Source organism: Sus scrofa, chromosome 9 (genome assembly GCF_000003025.6).
Source record: "Sus scrofa isolate TJ Tabasco breed Duroc chromosome 9, Sscrofa11.1, whole genome shotgun sequence".
NCBI lineage: Eukaryota > Metazoa > Chordata > Mammalia > Artiodactyla > Suidae > Sus > Sus scrofa.
In genome coordinates this window covers 41,120,373-41,135,469 of record NC_010451.4, presented here as the reverse complement: position 1 = coordinate 41,135,469, position 15,097 = coordinate 41,120,373, and the positions used below count along the sequence as shown (strand labels likewise).

General features: G+C 49.9%; 1 protein-coding gene across 2 annotated transcripts in view; it reads left to right on the top strand.

Annotated features, from left to right (window-relative positions):
* Positions 208-15,097, top strand: part of DRD2 (dopamine receptor D2) — a 66,645-nt gene continuing 51,755 nt past the window's right edge. The window contains exon 1 of one of the 2 annotated variants that reach the window (XM_021102112.1): positions 208-421. The gene's annotated coding sequence lies outside the window, so the exon portion shown is untranslated. The remainder of the gene's footprint in view (positions 422-15,097) is intronic. The other variant, XM_021102111.1, reaches the window with a different exon arrangement.

Sequence of the window (15,097 nt, the reverse complement as noted above, 5' to 3'; positions counted from 1 at the left end):
AGGGGCGGGGCCTGTCTCAGGGGCGGGGCCCGAGGCGCCCCATGGCCCCGCCCCCTCCCTCCCGCGCTCCCTGCGCTCAGGAGCCGCTGCTCTGTCCAGCTTCAGTGCTGAAGCCGGTCGCCTGCTGCGCGCACCGCGCCGCCTCCGCGCCGGGTCCCTGCGCCTCACGCCCGCCCCGCGCCGGCCCCGCCCCACCCCGCCCCGCCGCGGCCGGTCCACTGCTCCCAGCGGGTCCGAGCCGGCCGAGCGGCTGCCCGCCGGGGCTCTGAACGGCGCGGCGGGGCCGGGAGCCAGGGACCCGCCGAGGAGAGCGGCGGCCCCTGACGGCTGCCGGAGGGGCGGCCGAGCGTGGATGCAGCGGGAGCCGGAAGCCTCGAGCAGCCGGCGCCGTCTCTGCCCCCGGGCGCCCTATGGCTTGAAGGTAAGTGCCGGCAGGATGCAGCGACTGGTGACTCGAGCCCAGGCACAGTCCCTGGGAGAGGAGGAGGGAGCTCGGAGGGCGGCGCGCCTAGGATCAGAAGTTTGTCCGGCCACTCTGGCGCCTTCTACCCGAGGACCAACCCCACCTGCAGTCGGGCTCTCCCCGACTCTCCGTCGGGCCATTTGGCCGGGGACAAGGGGAACACAGCGCTGTCCTCCCCTCTCGCACCCTCTTGGCATCCTTCGCGCCACCGGGGCGCGAATCCTCGCTCTGGGCACCAGCTAGTAAGACGGGGGCGGCCTCCCCGCGGAGCGCTCAGAGCGAGCCCCCCGGAGCCGCGGCTTCACAGGGTGGCCGGCTTCCGGACCATCTCGGGGTGAGGGGGCACTTTCCGCCGGCACCCGACTCTGGGACCCCAGGGCGAGCGGGCAGAGTTTCCAACTGCCCCATAGGGAGAAGGGTTGTTTTCGCATCTCCACATTTAAGTGACTTGAGACTTTTCAGCTTCTAAGGACCGAAGCCAAGGGTAGGGGAGAGGCTGGTTCTCGCTCTACTCTCCTACACCCTAATGTGCCGCTTGGTTCTGAATTTACGTTCTCCTTCGTCATCTCGGTTTGAGATTCAGTCGAGGAGGGAGGCTGGGGTTTCAAACCCATCTCGACCTGGGAATGGGGGTGATGATGGGGGCAGAGGAGGAGGGTGACTCCTACTCTGGAATGGACCAGGAGCCTAGATAGGGCGATGCTCAGAGATAAGAGACGGCTCTGAGGGCCAGACAGAGCGCGTGCCCATCCCCGCCTTCAGCGGGCAGCCTGTACGCGCTTTCTCTTGAAGAGCAGAGGTAAGAAGGTGCGTGTGTGTCTACACAACAGGCTTCGCCATGGACACAAATCACAGCACTGCAGCTCCATAGGGACAGGCCCTTTCTCTCAGCCATAGGGAAGCTATCTGAGTGAGTCACTCTCTCGCCCCACCTAGCTTTTTTTTGTCCTGGAGGCTCCTGTGGTTGGTGCCATGCGAGACACTTTGCGGATCCTCTCTAGTTCCTTCTGCAAATCCAATCATTTCTGGATTTTGACCAGGCTACAGACCTCTCAGGCTAATTCTTGCTCCCCTCCAGGAACTATGTGATTCTTCCCCCTTCAGATGCAAATACTCTGCTTATTCCTGATTCATCCTGCAGCTTTAGGATCATTTGGGGGAAAAAAGTCATTCTTCTTATTTTTTCTCTGTTGCTGCTACTTGATGAAGGTGGGCAGAGAGAGAGAGAGAGGCCCATTGTGAATGTGACTAATCATAAGAGAATCAGTAAAGCCGATTTGCTGGGTCCTGGCCCCCTGTCGTGGACTTCTCTGCTCAGTGTTAACGATTCCTGGCATATTCCTGGGAGGGGGTGTTGATGCCATCCCTGAGATCAGACAGCTGACAGGGAAGACATTTGAGAGGGTTAGACCAAGAGCCAAGCGAGGGCCAGACTGGCTCCAGCCTCGGTCCCCTGAAGAACGTTCTCAGTTCCTTGTCTTCCCAGCACAGCCTGAAGGGAAACGATGCCTGGAACATGGGGTACTCGGATTCGTGGCAGAGGTCTGGGACAGTCTTTCTGTAAGGGCTGGTTTTTGTTTTAATGAACTTTGTGTATCTAAATCACCCGGGAAGATGGTTAAAAAAAAAAAATCATGTTTCTGGTTCTTGTCTGAAGAACTGTTGAATGAGAATTTCAAGCTGAGGCCTAAAAATGTATATTTTAACAATATTTCTGGATGATTCATATGTACATTGGGTTAAGAAATCATCTCTCGTACAAGTTCATACTTCTCGGATTAGAAGGGGCAGCATGGTTAAAGCCTTTAATTGACCTCTTTGTCTTTTGTAGTAATGCATGTGCAGCTCTTCGGGTGTGAGACTGGTGGTGAAGGGAAGACACCCCCCCCCCATTTCAGTCTTTTTACTGCAATAGAGGATGCAGTCCAACCTCTTTTCTCACAGGATTTGGGCTTTCCTTCTTTCTGAAACAGATTTTTGGCCTCTCTAAGAATCATCAATATGGTTTTACATTGACCTGTATAAATACCAAGGCTCCTTTGGGGGCTGCCCTGTATATTCTTCTCCCCTCCCCTCCTGGGGGGGGGAATTATCATCTTTTAGTATGCATGTGCTGTGATCTGCTAACCCTGCCACTCCTGAAATGCCAAGAAGTGATTAGTTCAGCTTAGTAGCACGCCACGTTCCCTCAGGCTGGTAGCCACTCGTGCCCTGCTGGCAGTGACATATTGACTGTATTGATTTGGTTCTTGTGCTCCATAAAAGCTCGGAAGCTTGTAGGGGTAAATAAGCCCAGTAATGATGTTTGTGGGCTAGTCAGTGTTCTGCCTTCACCTGCAAGCTTGAGTTACGTCCGTCTAGAACAGGCAATGATGTAGGAGAATCTGAACTTGAGAGAAACCCTCTGTTCTTCCTTCTATCAGTAGAAACAAAGGGAACTCAGGATCTCATAGGAAATACGGCCTCCTATATACCTAGTATTGACCTGTCGAAGCTAGACGGGTCTAAGGTCACTGTTCTCTGAGTAAACATGTGTAAGGGGAGAGGCGTGTGGATTCAGTCTGGAAGGAGCTGTCTCCATTTTCCCTGCAAGCGGAAGTCATGTTTTGGTGTGGAGGAAGAAGCCTGGCTGTGACAGTGGCACAGAGTATGTGCGTGGCAGGGGTAGGGGGTGGAGAGGAGGATGAGACTTCCTTGAGCCAATCCTGCCCCTTCCGGTGGCTCGTATTTTCTGACCTGCCTCCCACCGCTTCTCTCTCCCTTGTAGCTTAATACCCATGAATCCCCACCAGGGAAGGTGTTTTAGCACCGAGGAAGGGAGAAGAGAATCAAAGTTGAGGTTCTAGGAGTTCCCATTGTGTCTCAGCGGGTTAAGAACCCAACTAGTATCCATGAGGATGTGTCTTCAGTCTCTGCCCCTGCTCAGTGGGTTAAGGATCCAGCGTTGCCGTGAGCTGTGGCATATGTCATAGATGCCACTCAGATCTGGCGTGGATGTGGCTGTGGCTGTGGCTGTGGCATAGGCCCTGGGCTGCAGCTCCAATTCGACCTTAGCCTGGGAACTGCCATATGCTGCAGGTGTGGCCCTAAAAAGAAAAAAAAAAGTTGAGGTTTTATAATGCCAGGACCCCAAACTATATCTCCAGTATCTTTCAGAATTAGGTTGTGTAGCACAGATGCCAGTAACCTAAGCTTTGAGGTCTTAAAAAGAACAGGATGACTGCCTGCTCAGTCCCATCTTCCCCTCAACACTGCTATCAGAGCCCTAAAATCCTCGGACCTCCTCCGACGTCCCTGGATGCTTCTGCTCCTAAAAAAGGCAGCCTTTTCTTTAGTCCAGAAAGATGACGGTCTCGCTGCTGTTATTCAAATTCTCTACAAAGGCAGTGGTATAAGCGTTTTAGTTCCAGGGCACCAGGATTGAGCTTGTCTAGCCTACCAGGAGCTCTGCTTAGCAGGAAAGCACCCTGCATCCAGCAAATTTCTGGGAAGCCACAGGCAGCAGGAAGGGCACAGCCTGGGTCAGCTTCCCAGCCGGCATCCTCCCCTGTATGGGGCCTCTCACTTAGCTGAACCCCAGTACCATCACTCCCCTTTCTCCTCTCCAACAGGGTCTCTTCTGGCCCTGGGAGGTCTTCAGGCTTCCTTCCCTTGGAGATTATGGATGAGCTCCCCAGCGCCTCAGGATACTCAGTAGAGCCCCTAAGGGTGTTGTGCACGTTGCTTCTTTACCAGTTCTGGGTGGTAGACTGATGTTATCTCTAGCCTTTTTAATTACTCCAGTGGTGTTGGCATCTAATGTTAACACACCAGTGCCTCTAACCTGGGCCCCATCACCAATATAATTGAAGATTTTTTTTTTTTTTTTTGGCAATGAAATTGTATTATCTAAATGCATAGGCTCGAAAAATAGCTTGATTATAGTGTCAGTACATGTGGGTGGAGGAGTAAAACTACACGATTCAGCCACTTAGTTTGCTCCTCGTCGGGTCCAGAGAGAGGAGGGAAGCTTGCCCTTCTGGTCTGCACTTTTTCCCCCTTCTTCTCCCTTTCACCTCAATCTGACAAATGGGGTAAATCAACACCCTGGGCAGCTGGGATATCCCCTGGGAGAGTGCTCCCTAGGAGACAAGGGGTTTTTCTCTGGAGGAACAGATGCCTCTGCTGGCTTCAGGGGAACAGGGAGGAGCCAGAGATGACGCACTGGGGCCTGGGAACTCCCCCCTCCCCTGGATGGAAGAGGCTGTGCCTCTGCAGAATCCCAAACTCGGAGCCCTGGAGGGCACAGGGGCATCTGAGAGCGGGGGTCAGTGTAATAGTGGGTGTGGGAGCCAAGAGGACAAGTAAAGTCTTGTAAGGGGCCCCTTGCAAGTGGCTGATGTTAAATAGGCACGGATAAGGCGTTAGCTTCAGGCCGATGGGCTATTTGTTATAATCTGACGGCCCTTGCAGGATTTTCACTTTTTCCAGCAAAAGGCAGGGGAATTCTTTGCTGTCTGCAGTGGTGTGGAGGGAAAGGATACAGGACCCCTGGCTTTTTTCCCCTGGAGTCCCCTGAGTGATGTCTGCCTATTCCCAGACAGAGGATGGTTGGTGAGGTCAGGCCCACTCAGCCCCCAGGGGCCCTGTCAATAAGCCTACAGCCAGCTTGGGCAGACCTGCCTTCCAGGGTGCTGTGGCTCAGCACAGAAGGGCAGCCACAGCCCCCAAGGACAGTCCCCTGAGAAGTCTGGGAGCCACAGTGAGTCCTGGGGACTGTCCATTTGTCACTGGGCTCCTTCAGAACCTGCCTGCCCTTCTCATTTCCACCCCCGCCTTGTTGTTACTGTTTGGATCCTAAGTGGCCCAGCAGGGGAAAGGCATTAGAAATGAAATTATTTTTGTTACACGCTGTATAATTGCCTCCTCTCCTTTCTGTTACCCCAGGCAGCGACATCACTAGCAATTCCCCGGGAGCCTTTGGTCTGGGCAAGTGGCTCACTCACAGGCTTCCTTAGCAGGGCTGCTTTTGACAAGCGGTCCTGCTCTCCAGTCCCTCCATCGCTGCCCTAATCATCATAGCAGCCTCCATTTATCGTGCATTTGCTGTGTGCAGGGTACTGTGCTGAGCCTGGGATGTACGTTTTTTTATTTCAACTCCTGATCCTGCAACAACTCTATGAAACAGGCTCTGTTGTTGTCCTCATTTGACGGAAGAAGAAGTGGAGGCTTAGAGAGGTAAGTGGCTTGCCCAAGGTCATGGGACTAACAGGGAGCTTCAAAGCCAAACTGATGCTAAAACAATACTTCTCTGTAACCTGTGTAAGTGGCATACAGAATAAGAAAGGGAAAAGAATGATACGGATAAGGGGGCCCTTTCTTTGATAAACTGAACTGACCATGAGCTTTGCATTTGATACCAGGAAAGGAAGAGATAGCAGAGGGAGAGGAGTGGATGAAATGACTTCTTGGGATTCTTAAAGTTGAAGACCATCTAAGAAAAAGTTCTGTCCTCCATCTGAGAGTCTTTGGGTGAAATGCACTGGGAATGAACTTTCGCAAGGCCTGGGAGCAGAAGGGGGAGGCAGGAGCAGAAAGAGTCAGGGTCAGCTCAGCTGGAAAGCTTGAGGGGAGGGGCGGGAGAGGCGGTGTAGCTTTCCCGAAAAACTCTGAGGCTGCGATAACATCACCTCCTGTTTCGTACCTCTTTTGAGGTGAACTGAACTGTCATCATGAGATGCAACCCAGACTTCTCCCAACCTTTAGGCCTTTGGTGTTGCTTTCTTATGACCACAGGATGAAACTTGTCAATGTCTCCAACATGAAGCTCCTTGATTTTACAGAGAGGGCAGGGGTGGGATGGCTGGTGTGGAACCCTGCATAGACACAGGAGTAACTCATGAGAGCTGTCTTGGAGGAGAGTGCTTTTCTGGTGGACAGCAACAGTAGGGGCCTGGGTGGCCGCAGGCAAGGCACATCAACTTCTTCAGGAACAAAATAAGAGAACTGTTCATATGCTGCCTACAAGACTGGAATTCCTAAGATTCGATGGCACTGAAGGCTCTACTGAAATGATGGACTAATGGTGTTGACCCCATAATGAGCTAGAAGACTTCTAGCCTGTGTTGTTGAATTTCACCATGAAATCTATGAATGACATTTACCAGCATTTGAGTCCTTATTTAAACCCTTTACAAACAGCTTAGTGGAGTTCCTGTTGTGGCTCAGTCAGTTAAGAACTGACATGGTATCCGTGAGGATGCAGGTTTGATCCCTGGCCTTGCTCAGTGGGTTAAGGATCTGGCATTGCCAAAAGCTGCAATGTGGGTCTCAGAGGTGGCTTGGATCCTGCATGGCAGTGGCTGTGGCTGTGGTTTAGGCTGGCATCTACAACTCTGATTCCACCCCACCCTGGGAACTTCCGTAAGTCACAGGTATAGCTGTAAAAACACCAAAAAACAGCTTAGTATGGTAATTAAGGCTGTGGGCTCGGGGTTAGACTGCCAGAATTTGAATCCTGACCATTATACTTACTAGCTGTATCGCCTTAAGTAAGTTGGTTAACCCTGTCATCTTGTGTTTCCTCTTTGTAAGTGGGGGTATTAATACTGACTTCATTGGATTAACTAAGGCATTTAGATATAAGACATTTGAGAGTCCCTGGCAAAAGCAAGCGCTCTATAAATGTTAACTGTATTGACTGTTACTGTTATCATTGTGAAATTTGAGGTTGAACATTTTCAGCCATTTTTCTTTTGCATGGATTCAGCACCTGATTTTACATCTCTGAAATTAAGCATTTTTCTAAAACTCTCACAAAAGTCAAGCTTACCTTTCTTCTTACACTTTCTTTCTTTCTTTTTTTTTTTTTTTTTTTTGTCTTTTTGCCTTTTCTAGGGCCGCTCCCACAGCATGTGGAGGTTCCCAGGCTAGAGGTCTAATGGGAGCTGTAGCCATCGGCCTACGCCAGAGCCACAGCAACGCGGGATCTGAGCTGCGTCTGCAACCTACACCACAGCTCACGGCAACACCGGATCCTTAACCCATTGAGGAAGGCCAGGGATCGAACCTGCAACCTCGTGGTTCCTAGTCAGATTCATTAACCACTGAGCCACAACGAGAACTCCGTTACACTTGCCATTTATCTGCACCACGGTTCTTTGGCACTCACCTGTCAGAAGCTCTTACTCATCTTGAGTGAGAAGGGTTCCAGTTGCTAGTCTTGCCATTGAATTAGGTTCTGCAGAACTCCCATCTTCTCATGCCCACGCTGGGAAGAGGCATTGGTCTTCATGGTGATGGTTTTGCACAGCTTCAGTTTTCTTCCTGGCCTCCCAGGTCCTTCATGTGCCTACTCATGACTGGAGACTTCTTGATTGTCATCATTACGTGGTGTGGTGCACACTGGCATGGACCACTTTTTATTAAAAATGAAAGAAAAGGAGGATATACTGGTGCCCAAGAACACAGAGACTTTCTTTTTCTCCCCGGGTTGAGAGGCTAAAGAACTTCACCCTGAGAAGATCCTTACGGCCCTGGCAGAAATTCACACTTTCCATCTTTTGGAGTCATTAATGACAGGAGCAACTGCTACCCATTGTTTTGGATGAAGTATGGTCCTGCCTGAGAAAGGAGAATAGAATACAATAGCTTTGGCTGTAAGAGTCCCCAGTCATAAAAATGACTCCTACTTTATTTTTGGCTTGCTTGCTTGCTTGCTTGCCTTCCTTCCTTCCTTCCTACCTTCCTTCCTTCCTTTTGTGGCCATGCCCATGGCATGCAGAAGTTCCCGGGCCAGGGATTGAACCCACAGCACAGCTGTGACCTAATCTGCTGTAGTGACAATGCCGGATCCTTAACTTGCTGTACCACAGGAGAACTCCCAGCATTTTTCTTTTCTTATGAATCTTTCCTTGGGAAGGAATCTTTCCTGATTGACACATCTACTTCCAGCCAGTTAAAAAGGCTCACTGTTTAGTGATGGCAGGAGATTTCTGAGGGCATGCCGATGTCCTGTTCCCTGGTCATTTTCCTCAGGTCATGTGGTCGCTCCCTTTTGGACTCTGAGCTCCTACTGCTCTTTGATTCACTAATGGCAGGGTCAGTGAGAGAAATATATTGACAAGCGGAAACCAGCATCCAGGGTCTCAAGCAGAAGAAGTCAGGCCCCTAAAACGAATCCATGTGTCCATACACATCTTCCCTTCAGCAATGAGTACAGCTGAAGGTCTGGAATGGCTCCAGATGGCTTATGGCGCAAAGTCTGCCCTTTGGCCAGTCTTCTCTGGTTGAGCTGGAGGGGGTGGTGGGTGGGAGGTGATACCTGCTCTCCATAGATCCATGCTGCTGCCGCACATTCTGGATACTTTCTGAGTTTCATTCTGTGGTGACTGGCCTCCAAGATGGCCTTCGATGCACCTCACCTCTTGGTATGCACATTCTTGGGTAATCTTATCTTACATTAAACAGGGCAGACCTGTGTATGGATAGAATAATGGGTAAACGGCAGATGGTGGCTTCTGAGGATAGCTCATAAAAGATACCTTGGCTTTCACCTTTTCTTTTTTGGATCACTTATTCTGGGGAAAGTCAGCTGCCATGTCATCAGGATGCTCAAGCAGCCCTAGAGAAAGGACTGCGTGGCAAGGACCTGAGGTCTCCTGCCAATGCCCACGTGAATGAACCATCTTGGAAGCAGATCTTTCCTCACCAGACCAGCCCTCCGTGACTTGGGCCACTGCCAAGGTCTTAACTGCAACATTTTGAAAGACCCTGAGCCAGAGCCACCCAGGTGTGGTGCCTGAATTCCTGACCCACAGACGCTGTGAGATAATACATTTTTGTCATTTTAAGTCTCTAGGATTTGAAATAATTTGTTATAGATAATAGAAAACTAATACGCACTCTGAAATTACTCTCCATGAAGCTATTCAAAATTTTCTTCTACAGTGACCTGAAGTCTCTTTACTATCCATGCGGAAAGATGGGTTCCTCTCACTAGACGAAAACTGCCTCTGTGAGCTTTAGGGGGTACACTCTGGTTTTGTTATTCTGAGATTCGAAGGCACTCATGTTTCACACATGGTGATCCTGACCCTCTCAGCTATCATCCTTCTAGACCAGGCTGCTGATTTCTGTGCTCTGCCTTCCCGTGCTCAGTCTTACCCCAACGCCTAATGTGGCAGCCATTCAATGCGCATTTCACGTTTTATTCTTTCATGAACAAAAGTTATGGAGCACCTGCTGTGTACTAAGCACTCATCTTGGTTGCAAATACATCAGGGAACAAAACAAAGATCTCTGCCCTCCGGAAACTTACATTCTGGTGGGAGGAGAAAAATGGTAAACAGTAAATATAAAAAGTCAATTCGTGAATACGTTAGAAGGAAATAAGGACTTGGAAAAGACAAAATCGACCAGGGTTAGGTGACGGGGGTGCCGAGGTGTGGAGGGAAAGGGAAGTTTGCATGATTAAACAGGTGATCAGGATGGATGTCACTGAGAAAGTGACATTTGAGGAGAGACTTAAAGGATGGGGGAGAGTGTGCTACGCATGTTTCAGAAGGAAGAGCATTCAAAGCAGGGGATATAGTCTGCATGCTTTTTGAGGTATTTTTAAGTAATTCTCTAATTCCCCAAGGAGCAATAGGAATGACCCTCTGCATTTGGAACTCCCTTTTAATGATCAAAACCCACAAGGCAATAGCACTCTCTTTTATTTGTGACTTACTTTCACATACACTCTCCTTGTTGATCCTTACAACAAACCATTGAGGTAGCTATTATAATCCCCATTTCGCAGATGTGGCCACTGAGGCTCAGAGAAGTTAAGTGAAACTTGCTCAGGCTCACAGAGCTGGAGTTACCTCCTTATGGCAACTCTTGTGCTCCTTTCTTATACTTTCATCTTAAGGCTTCATGCTCATCATTCAATGCTAATCTTTCAGTGCTAATTTTTCTTTTCTTTCTTTCTTTCTTTTTCTTTTTTTTCCCATCTTTTTGTCTTTTCAGAACTGCACCCACCGCATATGGAGGCTCCCAGGCTAGGGGTTGGATCAGAGCTGTAGCTGCTGGCTTATGCCACATCCACAGTAATGTGGGGTCCGAGCCACATCTGTGACCTACACTACAGCTCACAGCACTTCGGGATCCTACACCCACTGAGCAAGGCCAGGGATTGAACCATTGACCTCATGGTTCCTAGTTGGGTTCATTAACCACTGAGCTACGATGGGAACTCCGCAATGCTAATTTTTCAATGATGCATTTCTGTCTTCTCCACCAGACTGAAATCTCCTTGAAACAGAGAGTATATCTCAAACTTCTCCAGAACCTATTATAACCTGAAATGATGCTAAGCCCTGAGTAGTCACTTAAATTGTTAGGCAAGTGGGAAAGTGAGAGGGTGGGTGAGTGATGGCTGACTTTCCCATAGCCTCACTTACTTGAAGCCCAACAGGAGTATCTGTGGTGTCTGGGGCATCCTGCACAGGTAGAGGGGGTCAGCAATGTGCTTCAGCCCTTCCTTTCATCCGTAGCTAGACTCTCTGGCTACCTTTAGCCATGAGTTCATTATAATTTGGTTGGAAATTTTTCACGGTTGTTGTAGGGCACGGAAGTTGGGGTTATTAATAGTTGGCACCTGCTTCAATCAGACACACACATAGAGAAGAAGGCATTGGATGAGCAGTCAAAGAAACACATGCGATGTGTTGGTCCAGGTCCACCTGGGGACTTGAGGACAAACAGGATGGAGCAGTTGTTGGGAAGTGGTCTCGGGGGGCTCTGGGGGGTTTACTTTGAGGCTGGAATTGGAGTTTGGGGAACTGAGCTGAGCCTTAGTTTAAAACGTACAGATAAACATCATTTATTTGAGACCCTTCAAAAGCAAGAACAGTTTGAACCTATCTTTCCTAAAATCACTTCTAAAAAATGAGAAACCCACGCCCTGTGCATCTAACTGTTCAGTGTAACAAAGTGATTCAGGGGATGAATGTGGAAGCTGATGAAGGCTCAGACCTGCGTTCTACCCATAACCAGCTCTGTGACCCCAATCAAATTACTTTAACCTCTTTGGGATTCGGGGTTTTTCCTCCATAGAATAGGGATGACCATGGCACTTAACTTCACAAGGTTTTGTGGGAAGTGAATGAGTCATCCGTGTAAAATGCTTCACCTAGTACCTGACAAGCGATAAGCTCTCAGGCAGTATTCACTGTCATTATTCTTATCGTAATTATTAGCAGGCGCTGAAATGTCCACAGGTTCCTTCCCAATCTGTTCTCCAAATCTGATCTTTTTTCTGGAGCAAAGAAGGACATGGTTGCAGATGAGGAAGTTAGACCAGGTGGGACCTGACTCCTAGAATGTTATCCTTGGAAGGACCCACTGTCACACAGGACTAGAGCAGGACTCGAACTCCCTTCTGCCCCAGGGCCCTTTCTGCCACACCCTGCTGTCGCCAGCCTCCAGTGAGAGGATGGAGTATTCAAGGAGCTTCAGGAAACGAAGGGCCAAAGAGTGGAGTCTGAGCAGGGGACAGTGCCAGGTGAGACCAGAGGCATAGGCAGGGATCAGATTGTGAACCCTCAGGCTTTTTTGATGGGACTGCATCTGGAGAGAAACAAGAAGCCATTTCACAGGGTCAGGTTGTAGGCAGTAGAATAACTCAGTTGATTTCATTTGCATTTTAAAAAATCATAGCGGCTGCTCGGTGGGAGACCTGATGATAAAGAAGGAGATTGGAAGTGGAGCAGCTGGGAGAGTTTCTTTCCAGTTGTCCGGGACAGCCATGCTAAGGCCTGGACTAAGTGGGGCAGTGGATTTGGAAAGACAGGGGTGATTTGAAAAATTATTCAAATTCAACAGAACTTAGTGATTGTTGGACCAAGGAGGATGAAGGGTGGGGAGAAGCCAAGGATGATTTAAGGACAATGAAGCAAAGGAATTAAGGATCTTGAGGAAAGTGTCTGACTGTTGGGCCAGGAATCTGATCCAGGCAGGTAGAGAGCAAAGTGAAGACAGGCTGTGGCTATTAAGGGGAGATGAGAATTGGTGGGCTGAGGGTGGGGCCGAGGTCAGAGACCTGGTGTACTTGAGTTACTGAGCATTTTACCTGGGACACGGAGACAGCTGTGGTCATAGCGGGAGAGAACAAACTTCTGATTTCAGAGGGGGGCACTCCTGGGCGATGATGAGGTCCAGGATGCAATCGTGGGCGCAGGTGAATTGAAGTGGAAGGTGTCCTTGGAGATGAGGGGCTCAAGGAGCTGAGAGAGGCCAAGTTGTTTGAAGCTGATTCCACCTGAGTCAATGGCAGGACCTGGGCTGGAGTGGAAGACAGCGGGCTGGGTGCCAGGATCGTCCGTGAAGCAAGGGGAGTGACCAGGAATCTATGAGTATCCCTGGCAGAGAGGAACTGAGGGCTCCTGGAGGAGTGGCACATGCCTCAGAGGGTCTTACCAGAGGGTGGAGGAGGTGGTCCTGAGTCGTGCGGAAGGGCTGCGGAGAAGTGGCACCCTTGGTTGAGGCTGGGAGGGGAGGAGCCCACTCTTGTGACATAGTACACGCCTTTCAGGCCTCTGCACGCCACACCGAGTTTCTCTTCTGCCCTTCACTAGCTCGGGAGCTCACTAGGGTACATCCCTCTCCCTGTCTACAGAGTACGGAAGAGAAAGATGAAAGGAAAGGAGAAAAAAGGGTGGCGAGTAGGGATAAAGCTGTGGATGAGAGAGCCAAAGAAGAGAAGAGAAGATGGATCTGTGGCCCTTCGTGGTGCTGCGCTCCCTGGACCACATCCAACACGCACCGAGTGGGTCGTTTCCTCTGCTGAATGCTCCAGCCTTTGACCTCAAAGGCTCACAGTCAGCTTTTAAAACTGAGCCCCGGCATCACCTCCTTCCTGATCTCCCTCCAAACTGTCCCACCAACCCGGTCTAGGAACCCTTTCCTTTATGTTTCTGTAGCACCCGGCGTGAGGTTTATCATGCTGTGCTGTAATCCCCTGTTTATGCTCTGTTTCCCTACTAGGTGGTAAAAGGAAGTCCTTGCCTCTCCAGCCTTAGGTACCAGCTTATTGCTCAGCACAAGTCGAGACTGTGATAATGGGAATCCACCGTACCCCACATACATACGATAGTAAGATAGTCTTCTGCTCACTGCGGGACTCCCCCATATTACTAAGACAGGCAAGAAAGTTCCTCCAGCAAGAGAATCATTTATTTTCTATTTTTAAAAATGTTTCAGCTACTCCCAAGTTAGGTGGAAGTCCCAGACCAGGGATCAAATCCACGCCACAAATGCGACCTGAGCCACTGCAGTGACAATGCTGGATCCTTAACTTCCTGCACCGCAAGGGAACTCCAGCAAGAGATTTAGACTGGCGAGATCCCAGCGTATCAAGGCTGTTAAGAACCGTAGGGATGTAGACTGACTCTTCAAGCACAGAGGAGAAAATTGTGCCCAGGGAGGTGAGCGATGCATCCAGAAACTCAGGGCTGTTCAGCAGCAGAACAACCCTGGATCCTGGGCCTGCCATGACCCAGCCCATTCCCCACTGCACCATATCCGTGCCCTGCACAGTGCCCTGCACCGTGCCCGAGAGCCAGAGACTGTGTTGCTACGCGGCTTGGCTTGGCCTCAGGTAGCCACAGCCAAAGTTTCCTCAACGTAACTAGCTCCCCAAATCATCCCCTTGTCCTTCCTTCCCATTTCTAGGTCCAGAGCTGAGTTACTGCTGGAAACACAGAGAAGTGAAATGAAGTAGGACCAAGTTGGTACTTGCTTATTTGGAGGGGCCTGCTGCTTTGAGTGAAAGGGCTGCATTAAGGGCTATTAATGTCCCGGTTTTCTCACAAAGAAGCAGCTTGCAGGCAAGTTGATGCTCGCTTCTTATATGCAAAAACCCTTTGAAGGCCATGTCATTGTCATTCCCAATAACATAATAATAAGGTGCACTGATTACTCCTTTGTTATCCATCAGATCTTAGCACCAGGCGGTGAGGAGGGGACCAGGGAAGGGGGAGTTCCTTGCCCTGCGACGTGTACGTGCTTGGTGGCTGGGAGGCTGTCAATACACGCTTCTATGAATGAATGAATAAACAAATGAAAGAATACTGTTCGCTCGCAGAGCAGACTGTTATTTGCTCAAAAGCTGACGCATCTATCCTAAAGGTGCTGAGTTCCACTATCCTAAAGGAACTGGATAGAACCCAGGCAACCAGCCCCCTGCCTTCCTTTCTAAGCTCTTTTGCTTGACTCTCTAAGCTCTTTGCTTTTCCCAAAGAACAGCACATAGAGAAGGATGGGTGAAAACCTGGGTGGGTTCCCGGAGCCTCACAGCATCAAGAAGCCTGCAATCAAGGTGCCAGCAGAGCTGTGCTCCCTCTGCAGGATCTAGGCTCTTCCTTGCCTCTTTCAGCTTCTCATGGCTCTTGGTTTCCCTGGCTTGTGGCAGCATACTTCCAGTCTCTGCCTCCATCGCCACATCATTTTTGTCTCCCTGTGTCTCTGTCTCCTCTTCTCTTACAAGGCTGCCAGCTGCTGGGTTTCAGGCCCACCCTAGTTCCATAATATCCTATCAAGATCCTGAGCTACGTACTTTTGCAAAGACTTTATTTCTTTAAATATTTGTTTTTAAAAAACTTTTTAATTAAA